Source organism: Populus euphratica, unplaced genomic scaffold, assembly GCF_000495115.2.
Source record: "Populus euphratica unplaced genomic scaffold, PopEup_1.0 scaffold297.1, whole genome shotgun sequence".
In the NCBI taxonomy this organism is placed as follows: Eukaryota; Viridiplantae; Streptophyta; class Magnoliopsida; order Malpighiales; family Salicaceae; genus Populus; species Populus euphratica.
In genome coordinates, this window is record NW_011500180.1 from 150754 (window position 1) to 163788 (window position 13035).

Here is a 13035-nt window from a genome sequence, read left to right on the forward strand (position 1 = left end):
TATTGTTGTTGTTATTGTCATTATTGTTATTATTGTTATTACTATTATTATTGTTGTTGTTATTATTATTATTATTGTTGTTGTACTATTGTCATTTATAATTTGTACAATTAACCTCCCTGTGGTTCGACCCCGGTCTTGCCGGGTTATTTATTACTTCGACACTCCTGCACTTGGGAGAAGACATCAACCTTTTCGTCGTGTCAAAAATAACCCGGCAAGACCGGGGTCGAACCACAGGGAGGTGAATTATATAAATTACAAATAAAGAAAAAGATTTGAAGAGAATAATAATAGAAAAAGAGTTGAAGAAAGTTTTGGGATGTGATATTGATGTAAGGATTAAACAATAACAAAACATATGTCAAGGTTATAGGATTCACTAATGGTATTTCAAATAAATATAATATAAACTCTTTTTATTACTTAACTAGAAACCACACACAAAGGAGGTTCCAATTGGATGATTTCTCATTATTAGCTCATTATAAATTACTAACATGATCATATTAATCATCTTATCTAAGTAACACCATACTTATAAATATCATCAAGCATTCATATTGCTAGTTTATGTTAACCGCAAATCAAGTTCCTATCATAATAACGATGTCGGCCGAAAACTATGAAGGATCAAGCATTTGATATACCAAATACAACACAAATCTAAATTAACCATTTAATAAGCAAGGTATTAAGAATTAGTAAGATAAAAAGATAAAACATGTTAATAACAATCTTTCTTGGATATAAACATTTAAAGCCCATGTTGAGTTTATATTATACCTATTCTAACACCATTAGAGAAACCTTTTCACTTTGACATAATTAACTTAGCTAAACATTAAGAAGGAGAAAAACATAAATAAACAATATAAGAACATAAACATAATATAAGCTAACTAAGTATAGGAAAGGAAATGAAAGAGCATAAATAAGAGATTACTATAGTATGAAAGAAAACATGAACATTACAAAAATGTAGAGAGAAAGCAAGAAGATAACTTTGATCTGAAAATTAATATGACTAAATACATGGACAATGCCTCCTTTTATAGGCTAAGTTTCAGAACTATTGATTGATTGAAGAATTGGTGGGCATCCATTGATTTGGTGGCTGGTTTTTGACATTCATGGCTGCTGGTTTTTTGATATTGTGGGCTGATTATTGATATTGTTGGCTGGCTAAAACGTCATTGCTCACATTAGAATTATAGCCAACTGAATTGTGAAAGTTGTGGCAATTGTCTCAGCTTTCCAACAAAAAAAACCAGAGCTCATTTGGACTTCTAGAACTCAAGATATGAGCCAAAAACCGAATAGTGTTTGAGTTGCAAGACAACTTCTGATGTCTTCGTTGTTGCTAATATTTGAGCTTAAAAACGGCAGAACTGAGTCTTTGAGGCCATATAAAAGTTGTAGGTCTATGTCTTACCTTTCCATCGATATAAAATGGACCTAAATCTGATATCTACAGCTCTAGATATGATCAAATTACAGAACGGTGTTCGAGTTTGGAATGCACCAGCAACACTTTCCTAAATTTGGCCTTCTTTTTATCCTTTCAATTTCAATCCTTAAACTCATCAATCAATCCTTTTATTTATGTGATAGACCTGCATTTACCATGAATTAAAGGTATATTATATTTTTAGACTTGCTAATATAAAACATGCTTTTGTTAGGGAATTTAATGATACTTTAGGTGCAATATGATGACATAAATCCTTAATGAGAATGCACTTTTAAGTACTAATCATCTTCTTCCAAGTGCAGGAGTGTCGAAGTAATAAATAACCCGACAAGACCGGGGTCGAACCACAAGGAGGTTAATTGTACAAATTATAAACAACAATTATAAACAACAACAATAGTAACAATAACAACAACAATAATAGTAACAATAATAATACTAATAATACTAGTAGTAGTAGTAGTAGTAGTAGTAGTAGTAATAACAATAATAAAGAAGAAGAAGAAGAAGAAGAAGAAGAAGAAGAAGAAGAAAAATTGGTGAGAACTTTGAGATGGAAAATTAACGTAAGGATTAAACAATGATAACAAACAATGTCAAGGTTAGAGGATCCACTAATGGTATGTCAAACAAGTTGATTAGTACTTAAAAGTGCATTTTTATCAAGGTTTTATATCATCATTTTGCACTTGAAGTATCAATAACTCCTTAACTAAAGCATGTTTTATAATAAGATATCTAATAATATAAGATACCTTTAATTTGTGGTAAATATTCATTTTAAATGCAGGCCTATCACATAAATGAAAGGATTGATTGATGAATTTAAGAATTGAAATTGAAAGGAGAAAGAGATGGCCAAACTTAGAAAAGAGATGTCGGTGCAATCCAAATCGGAACACTGTTCGGTAATTGGGTCACATCTAGAGCTATAAATCTCAGATTTAGGTCTACTTTATATGGATAGAAAGGTAAGACATAGGCCTACAACTTTCATAGAGCCCAAGATCTAAAAAGGCCATTTTCAAGTCCAAATTGTTGCCATAACAAAGAAGCCCGAATCTGTCCTCCGGCCCGAGTACTATTTAGTATTTTGGCCATATATGGAGTTCTAGAAGTGGAAATGAGCTGAATGTTTTACACAAGAAAGCTGAGACAATTTCCGACAACTTTCATGTTTTTAAGTGGCTCCAATTTTGACGTTATCAATGAAGTTTTGGGCAGACAAGAGAAGATAAGGATTGTCATCAAGTCAAGAGTTGGTCACCCACTCATCAATTAGTCATCAAATCAATAGTTCCCAATTTTGGCCTTTAAAAGGAGGCATTTGCCATGCATTTAGGCATCTTGATGTCCAAATCAAGATCATGCTCTTGCTTTCTCTCTTTGTATTTTTTGTAATATTTATGCTTTGCTTTCATTAATATCAAGTTTATGCCTTTCATTTCCTTTCCTTTACTTAGTTAACTTTTATCTTATTTATGTTCTTATTTTGTTTATCTATTTTTATTTGTTTCATTATGTCTAGTGTTTATTATGTCAAGGTGAAAAGGTTACACTAATGGTGTAAGAATAAGTATAGTATAAACTTAATATGAACTTTAATGTTTGATACTAACATATTTTATATTTGTTATCTTGTTCACTCTTTAATACTTTGCTTGTTAAATGACTAATCTTGATTTATGTTGTATAACACTTGGTACAACAAATGCTTGGCATTTTCATAGCTCATACTGTATGGTATAACCGACACCTGAGCTATGAAAGGAACTTGATTTGTTGTTAACATAAGTTATAATCATGAATGCTTGATGAAATTTACAAGTATTAGCATTAATTGAATAAGATGACTAATGTAATCATGTTAACAATCTATAATTTGATTGGAACCTCCTTTGTGTGTGGTTTCCAATTGAATAATAAGAGTTTATATTATACTTCTTTGACATACCATTAATGGATCCTCTAACCTTGACATTGTTTGTTATCATTGTTTAATCCTTACATTAATTTTTCATCTCAAAGTTCTCATCAACTTTTTTTCTTTTTCTTTTTCTTTATTATTGTTATTATTATTGTTGTTATTACTACTACTACTACTACTACTACTACTACTACTACTACTACTACTACTACTACTACTACTACTACTACTAGTAGTAGTAGTAGTATTATTAGTATTATTATTGTTGTTATTGTTACTATTGTTGTTGTTTATAATTGTTGTTTATAATTTGTACAATTAACCTCCCTGTGGTTCGACCCCGGTCTTGCCGGATTATTTATTACTTCGACACTTCTGCACTTGGGAGAAGACAACAATCTTTTAGTTGTGTCAAGTTTTTGGCGCCGTTGTCGGGGAGGTAAGTTCTCGTATAAATTATAGTAGTTATTTTATTTTCTCTTTTCACTTTTCTTGTATATAACTTTCTTTCTTTTCTCTTGTTTCTTCTTCTTTTGTTTTCTTTTTTCTTTTATTCTATTCCTACACGTGCATGAGAGTGTGGTCACGCACATCAAGTGGTAGACTTTGTAGGGTATACTCATCATTTTCAGAAAATATAACCAAAGAAGATAATCAATCACTTCATATTGAGAATAATGAGAATAACCGTGCTAGAACACCTAGAGACCACATGAATCCCACAAGAACAAGTGCACCATCATGCATAGTTTTTCCTCCCGATGCATCTCATTTTAATTTTAAGCCAGGCATTATTCAACTTTTACCTTCTTTTCATGGCTTAGAATTGGAAAATCCATACTTGCATTTAAGGGAATTTGAGGAGGTCTGCAACACATATAATAATTTAAATTGTAGCATGAACACCATCAGATTAAAGCTTTTTCCTTTTTCATTAAAAGATAAAGCTAAAACATGGCTACAAAATTTAAGACTAGGATCCATTCGTGCTTGGGATGAAATGCAACATAAAATTGAAAGAGCCTTACTTGATCTCGGTGCTATTTACTTTCATATTCAGTTTTTTAGAGTCTCAATCTAGGTGAGTTAAAACCAACTTCTATAACTCTTTTACTTGCCGATAGATCTATAAAAGTGCCTAGAGGAATAATTGAAGATGTGATAGTACAATTCGATAAATTCATTTATCCTGTGGATTTTATTATCTTAGACACACAACCTGTTGAAGTATGTAATTCATTTCCTATTATTTTAGGACGTCCATTCCTTACAACTTCTAATGCATTGATTAATTGTAAGAATGGACTGATGAAGCTATCATTTGGAAACATGACATTGGAGATGAATATTTTCAATATTTGTAAGCAATCTAGAGATGATAATGATTTACAGGAAGTGGATTTTACTGAAAAATTAATTCATGATCAATTTCCAACAACTTCCAATGAAATTGAGATTGATGAATCTGATGATTTGCAAATGATTTATTTTCGGGAAGAATCAAAGACAAGTAATTGGAGGCCACAAATTGAGGAATTGCCACCACGATCAATTAAGTCCATACCTTCAAGTGTTCAACCACCAAAACCTGATTTGAAGCCGTTGCCATCCAATCTCAAATACTCATTTTTTGGAGAAAATGAAACTTTTCCGGTAATAATCTCTTCCAAACTTAATGCACATCAAGAAGGTAAGTTATTGCAAACTCTGAAAATGCACAAAAATGCATTAGGATGGACCATAGCTGATATAAAAGGAATTAGTCCTTTGATTTGTACACACATAATTTATTTAGAGGAAAATGCTGAACCCTCTAGAGAAATGCAACGAAGGCTAAATCCTAATATGAAAGAAGTAGTGAAAAATGAAGTCATTAAACTTCTAGATAATGAAATCATTTATCCTATTTCTGATAGCAAATGGGTAAGTCCTACCCAAGTTGTACCCAAGAAGTTTGGAGTCACTGTGATAACAAATGAGAACAATGAGTTAATTCCCACTAGAACTGTTACTGGTTGGCGCATGTGCATTGACTATAGGAAACTTAATTCAATGACTAGAAAAGATCATTTTCCTTTACCTTTCATGGATCAAATCCTAGAAAGAGTTGCAGGTCATGAATTTTATTGTTTCCTAGATGGCTATTCGGGTTATAACCAAATTAAAATTGCACTAGAAGATCAAGAGAAGACTACTTTTACATGTCCATTTGGTACTTTTTCATATCGAAGGATGCCTTTTGGATTATGTAATGCACCGGCCACATTTCAAAGATGCAAGCTTAGTATATTTAGTGATATGGTTGAACATTTTCTTGAGATTTTCATGGATGATTTTTCTGTTTTTGGCGATTCATTTGATGATTGTTTGACTAACTTAGAAAAGGTTTTTACCAGGTGTGAAGAGAAGAATCTTGTGCTGAATTGGGAAAAATATCATTTTATGGTAACAAACGGCATTGTACTTGGTCACATTGTTTCATCAAAAAGAATTGAGGTTGACAAATCTAAAATCGAGTTAATTGTAAACTTGCCAACACCAAAATCTCTTAAAGATGTTAGATCATTCCTAGGACATGCTGGTTTTTATAGAAGGTTCATCAAAGATTTTAGTGTAATATCTAAGCCTTTAAGTAACCTTCTAACAAAGGATACTATTTTTGAATGGACTGAACATTGTGAAGAAACATTTGTTAAACTTAAAAACTTGCTTACTTGTGCTCCTATCATTCAACCTCCCGATTGGTCATTACCTTTTGAAATAATGTGTGATGCTAGTGATTATGTCGTAAGTGCTGTTTTGGGATAAAGAAAAGATAAGAAACCTTATGTAATTTACTATGCAAGTAAAACTTTAAATAGTGCTCAAATGAATTATACTACCACTGAAAAAGAATTACTTGTAGTAGTATTTGCATGTGAAAAATCCAGGTCTTATCTTGTTGGCTCACCTGTTGTTGTTTTTAGTGATCATGCAGCATTGAAATATCTTCTTTTTAAGAAAGATTCTAAGGCTAGATTGGTGTGGTGGATTTTGTTACTTCAATAATTTGATATCACAATCAAAGATAAAAAAGGGAGCGAAAATGTTGTCGCAAAACACTTGTCAAGATTGACAACAAATTCGAAAAGTGACATCACACCAATCGATGACTACTTTCCCGATGAATCTTTACTTTATGTCTCTACAATGCCTTGGTTTGCTAATATTGTCAATGTCTCTACAATGCCTTGGTTTGCTAATATTGTCAATTTTCTTGTTTCAGGACAATTGCCAGCTCATTGTAGTACCCAAGATAAAAGAAAGTTCTTGAACAAAGTGAAGAACTTTTATTGGGATGATCCTTATTTATTCAAATATTGTCCTGATCAAATATTTCAAAGATGCATTCCTGATAATGAGGTAAGTAGTGTCATTAAATTTTGTCATTCTAAGGCATGTGGGGGCCATTTCTCGTCAAGAAAGACAACTGCAAAAATCTTACAAAGTGGATTTTATTGGCTCACCATGTTCAAAGACTCACATGCATTCTGCAAGTCTTGTGAAAATTGTCAAAAGTTAGGATCTATTTCAAAATGTCACATGATGCCTTTAAATCCTATTATTGTCATTGAGATGTTTGACTGCTGGGGTATAGATTTCATGGGTCCATTCCCTCCATCATTTGGTTTCTTATACATATTAGTCGCAGTAGATTATGTTTCAAAATGGATAGAGGCAATTCCAAGTCGAAACAATGATCACAAAACAGTGATAAAGTTTTTGAAAGAAAATATTTTGAGTCGATTTGGAGTCCCTCGAGCCATAATAAGTGATGGTGGAACACATTTCTGCAACAAGCTATTTGAGTCTTTAATGAAGAAATATGGAATCACACACAAAGTTGCCACCCCTTATCACCCTCAAACAAGTGGACAAGTAGAGTTTGCTAATAGGGAGATCAAACATATTTTGGAGAAAACAATGAACCCTAATAGGAAAGACTGGTCTGTAAGACTTAATGATGCATTTTGGGCTTATCGAACTGCTTATAAAATATCATTAGGTATGTCACCTTATAGACTAGTCTATGGAAAACCTTTTCACTTGCTTATGGAACTTGAACATAAAGCTTATTGGGCTATTAAAGCTTTCGATTCAAATTTGGATGATGCTAGTCAATTGCGAAAATTATAAATAAATGAGCTTGAGGAAATAAGAAATGATGCATATGAAAATTCAAGAATTCATAAAGCAAGAATTAAAGAGTTTCATGACAAGAAAATACTGAGAAAAACATTCAATGTTGGTTAAAAAGTCTTGCTTTATAATTCTCGACTGCATTTATTTCCTGGAAAATTAAGATCAAGATGGAGCTGTCCTTTTATTGTGAAACATGTGTATCCATATGGGGCCTACGACATCGAGAATCCAAAGAATGACAATGTTTTCAAGGTAAATGGACATTGTCTGAAAGTTTACTTTAACAATTTTTCAGTTGAACATGACTCTATTAAATTGGGTGATCCTGTATATAAAGATTGATTTTTTTTTAGTGATTTTTGCTAGTTTCTCTCACCCCGGTCAAATGGCGGATAACGGTACTCCGTGACTTAAGTCAGTTCTTTCAGTTTCCCACAATAACTGATATTTGTGTATATATTTATGCAATTCCTTGAATCTCTCTTCCAATTCTCAGTTGAAAATGGACACTAATCTTGAAAAATTGAAAAAGTATTTTACCGCTCTGCCTTAGAATACAATTACAAAAATTTATTGTGCTAGCTGTGCTAGATTGAGATTGTTAATGAATCATGGAATTCCTGAAGATATTTGCTGGTTGATTGAAGCAAAGGTCCGATTATCAGGTGAGTCCTCTAACTCCTTCATTTCACACATGCCTGGAATAGGTAAAAGCACTTTTGCAAAGAAACGTCGTGCAAAACGACTGAAAGTCTATCATCGATGTGCTAGATGGTCTTGTAATACACAATGTCGTTCTTTAGGAATGCTATCTATAAACCGTGAAGATAAAATACAATTCATTAAGGATGGCCTGAGTAAGGAGTCTTTAGATAATCTTCTATTGACTCTTGAGACACATCCTAGTGGAGATGTGCATCATGTAATTCATGATTTATGGCCACTATTTCATAAAGAACATGATCGACTTAGTCTTAGGAATCTAACTAAAAAAGACCCTGTTTGCCAGTTTTTAAGAAAACTGGATGGGAAGCCTATCCTCGACCCATAGAGGGCGTTTAAGCCGTTCTTGGACGTAAAACCAAGGGAAGATGTGAGCCACAATCACAACTACCTGTACATACACATGCTTTTTCAAAAGTAAAAAACTAAATAAGTAAAGAGAGAGAGAGAGAGAGTGTGTGTGTGACTCTAGCTAGCCTACATATAGGTGGTATGATTGCCTTTCTAATTTTTCATCTATAAAACCCTCTCTTCCTTCCTTTCATTTTTACTCAACCCATACATTGAACAAATACAGAAGTGTATAGAAATGATAAGTTCCTCAGGTCATCATATAAGAAATATTTGTGTTTTTGGTGGATCTAATCCTGGAAAAGAAAAGGAGTTTTTAGAATCAGCAAATCATCTTGGTCAAGTGCTAGCTGAGAGAAAGATTCATTTAGTGTATGGGGGAGGCAGTCTTGGGTTAATGAGAGGTGTGTCAATAGCTTCATTTTTAAGAGGTAGTCAAGTTTTGGGGGTCGTCCCCGAAGCTTTAGCACAAGGGGACATCATTGGAAAAACAATTGGAGAGGAACTTCAGGTCTCCACAATGTCAGCTCGAATGAATGCAATGTTTAACCATACTGATGCTTTCATTGCTTTACCAGGTGGTCTAGGCACATTGGAAGAGATCTTTCATATTTCCTTTTGGGCCTAACTGCACATTCACCGTAAACCCATAAGTTTGTTAAATGTTAATGGTTATTATGATAAGTTGTTGTCTTTTCTTGATCATGTTGTGGAACAGGAATTTCTAACATCTTTTGCATGACAAATCATAATCTCTGCTGCTGCTACTGAACAATTGATTAACCAACTACAATCTTTCATTCCTGTAATTGATCTTTCCATGAGTCGCATAAATTGGTCAACTAAGGAAAACCGTAAAAAGCTTAGATTGGATTTGAGCCTTCATTTGTGAATCTTTGTGTCTTTTGGTTTTATTATTGTGTTTTGTTGTTACTTATATTTGTTTTAGTGTGTTTCAGGTTTGTCAATGTTTGTTATTTCAGATGATATCTTTTATACTCTATCTTTCTACCTTTAAACATTGAGGACAATGTCTCGTTTTAGTTGGGGGGAGAGGGTAGTAGCTAAAAAAAAAAAAACTGTGTTTTCTATTTCATAAAGCATGTGCAAAATTGTTGTTACTATGATGATAGAGTAAGGAGAATTTTTATGACTCTTGAGATGCATCTTAGTAACCATTCTTAATAAGGTCTATTATAATACTTCATGAAATATTCAGATTTACAAACTCTCGTATTATTATCACTTAATTCTGCTCATATACTTATTTAACATGTATTCTTAAACCTTAATTTACACACACACACTTTAACATATGATTGTGGGTTGCATATTGGAATATTACATTATTTATGTTCTTTTCTTAAAGGTAGCAACTAAGGGAAAAGGATTGTATATAATTAAAAAAAAAAGAAAACAAGAAAAAAAAATGATAATAATAAAAATTTAGATAAGTTTGGTTTCGTAGCCTCCCTAACCTAAGCAATTAAGCCCGAAGGGGTGTTTTAACACGTAATACCCTAAAGTCAACTGACTTGGGAGTTATTGGCTCAATGCTTGTTACATGGGTTAAGGAGAAAAGCTTAAGGGAACCAAACATTGAACTATCTACATATCAGTATCTGCAACCTGAGTTACTAAGCTCGTAGGGGATCCACTAATGGTATGTCAAACAAGTATAGTGTAAACTCTTATTATTCAATTGAAAACCACATACAAAAGAGGTTCCAATCAGATTATAGATTGTTAACATGATTACATTAGTCATCTTATTCGATTATTGCTAATACTTGTAAATTTTGTCAAGTATTGCTAATACTTGTAAATAGTCATCTTATTCAATTAATGCTAATACTTGTAAATTTTGTCAAGCATTCATGATTATAACTTATGTTAACAACAAATCAAGTTCCTTTCATAACTCAAGTGTCGGTTATACCATACAGTATGGGCTATGAAAGTGCCAAGCATTTGTTGTACCAAGTGTTATACAATATAAATCAAGATTAGTCATTTAACAAACAAAGTATTAAAGAGTGAACAAGATAACAAATATAAAACATGTTAGTATCAAACATTAAAGTTCATATTAAGTTTATACTATACTTATTCTTACACCATTAGTGCAACTTTTTTACCTTGACATAATAAACTTAGCTAGACATAATGAAAGAAAGAAAAATAAACAAACAAAATAAGAACATAAATAAGATAAAAGTTAACTAAGGAAAGGAAATGAAAGGCGTAAACTTGATATTAATTAAAACAAAGCACAAACATTACAAAAAATACAAAGAGAGAAAGCAAGAACATGATCTTGATCTGAAAACCAAGATGCCTAAATGTATGGCAAATGCCTCCTTTTATAGGCCAAAATTGGGAACTATTGATTTGATGACTAATTGATGAGTGGGTGGCCAACTCTTGACTTGATGACAATCCTTATCTTCTCTTGTCTGCCCAAAACGTCATTGATAACGTCAAAACTGGAGCCAGTTGCAAACATGAAAGTTGTAGGCAATTGTCTCAGCTTTCTTGTGTAAAAACTTCAGCTCATTTGGACTTCTAGAACTCCAGATATGGCCAAAATACCGAACAGTGCTCGGGCTGGAAGACAGATTCGGGCTTCTTTGTTGTTGCTACAATTTGGACTTGATAATGGCCTTTTTAGATCTTGGGCTCCATATGAAAGTTGTAGGCCTATGTCTTACCTTTCCATCCATATAAATTGGACCTAAATCTGAGATCTGTAGCTCCAGATATGACCCAATTACCGAACAATGCTCCGGTTTGGATTGCACCGACATCTCTTCTCTAAGTTTGACCATCTCTTTATCCATGCAATTTAAGTTCTTCAAGTCATCAATCAATCCTTTCATTTATGTGATAGACCTGCATTAAAAATAGACATTTACCACAAATTAAAGGTATCTTATATTATTAGATACATTATTATAAAACATATTTTAGTTAAGGAGTTATTGATACTTCAAGTGCAAAATGATGATATAAAACCATGATAAAAATGCACTTTTAAGTACTAATCACACCCCCCAACCAGCTTATTACTAGTCCCTAGTAATCAAAGCGTAAAATAGAAAAACAATTTGCAAATTCCACAAAGCAAGGTATTCATCATTTAACTTCCATTAATCTATCCAGATAAACAAACTCTCATTAAATTTATATATCTGCTCAATACCTCTTAACAAGATATTAATAAACCTTTCTTTTGTGATATTCTTACCTAATTAAATTAACTAATTCCTTTCCTTATGCTATATTACATTTTCGTCTACTCATTTATGTGATGAAATAGAAAGATAATGTTTTTCAACATATTTACTGCAATTCATATTTTCAAGAATAAAGTTTAACTTCCATTAAGTTCTACAAATCTTTTCCTTTTACCTTTTGTTCTTTAAAACCTCATTTTCATGTCTCATTTAGCAATTATTATTTGTCAATAATTTTTCTATGATTTAGCATCCATTATAACCTATTCCTACTCATTTAATTCAATTACAAACAATTTTAGATTTCCCTCAAATCTCATCAACAACCTTGACCTTAAAGATTCATAAATTATTGAAAACTTGTAAAAACTCACTCAAACTTACATAAATGAGTTTTAAGCATCTTCCTAGTCATTTAAATGAACTCTAAATACCTTCTAGTCAAAGCTTTCCAAGCATCCTTCTTCCTCTTTTGAATCCTCTAGTTTCCCTCTCTAGCTTCCTCTTTATCTATCTTTAATCTTGTTTTGATCTTGTATTTAAATTTTTTTTCTCCTTTTAATCCATGCTAAAACCATCAAAACTCCTAAATCCCCTCTCACAATTATAAGGAAAATTCAAGAAAAATAAAGGAATCTCTCTTCCTTCCAAAATGGATGCCGACTATATTTATAAAGAATAAGGCAAGTCTTTTTATTTTATTATGAATTTGTCCTTATTGTATACATCATTTTTATTTTCTAAATAGTTCTCCTAAATACTGGTAATTCATATAATCTTTTTAGATTTCGATCAATTTGAAATTTTAAACCATAGTAGAATAATATGTCAAAAGACTCCTAATAAAAGTTTAGCACAATCTAATAATTAGATTAAAAATTATGCTTAATAAACTAGACAACATGTGCTTTTTATGCTAAAATCAAAATTTATGATTAGCACTTAAAAGTGCATTTTTATCATGGTTTTATATCATCATTTTGCACTTGAAGTATCAATAACTCCTTAACCAAAGCATGTTTTATAATAATGCATTTTTATCATGGTTTTATATCATCATTTTGCACTTGAAGTATCAATAACTCCTTAACCAAAGCATATTTTATAATAATATATCTAATAATACAAGATACCTTTAATTT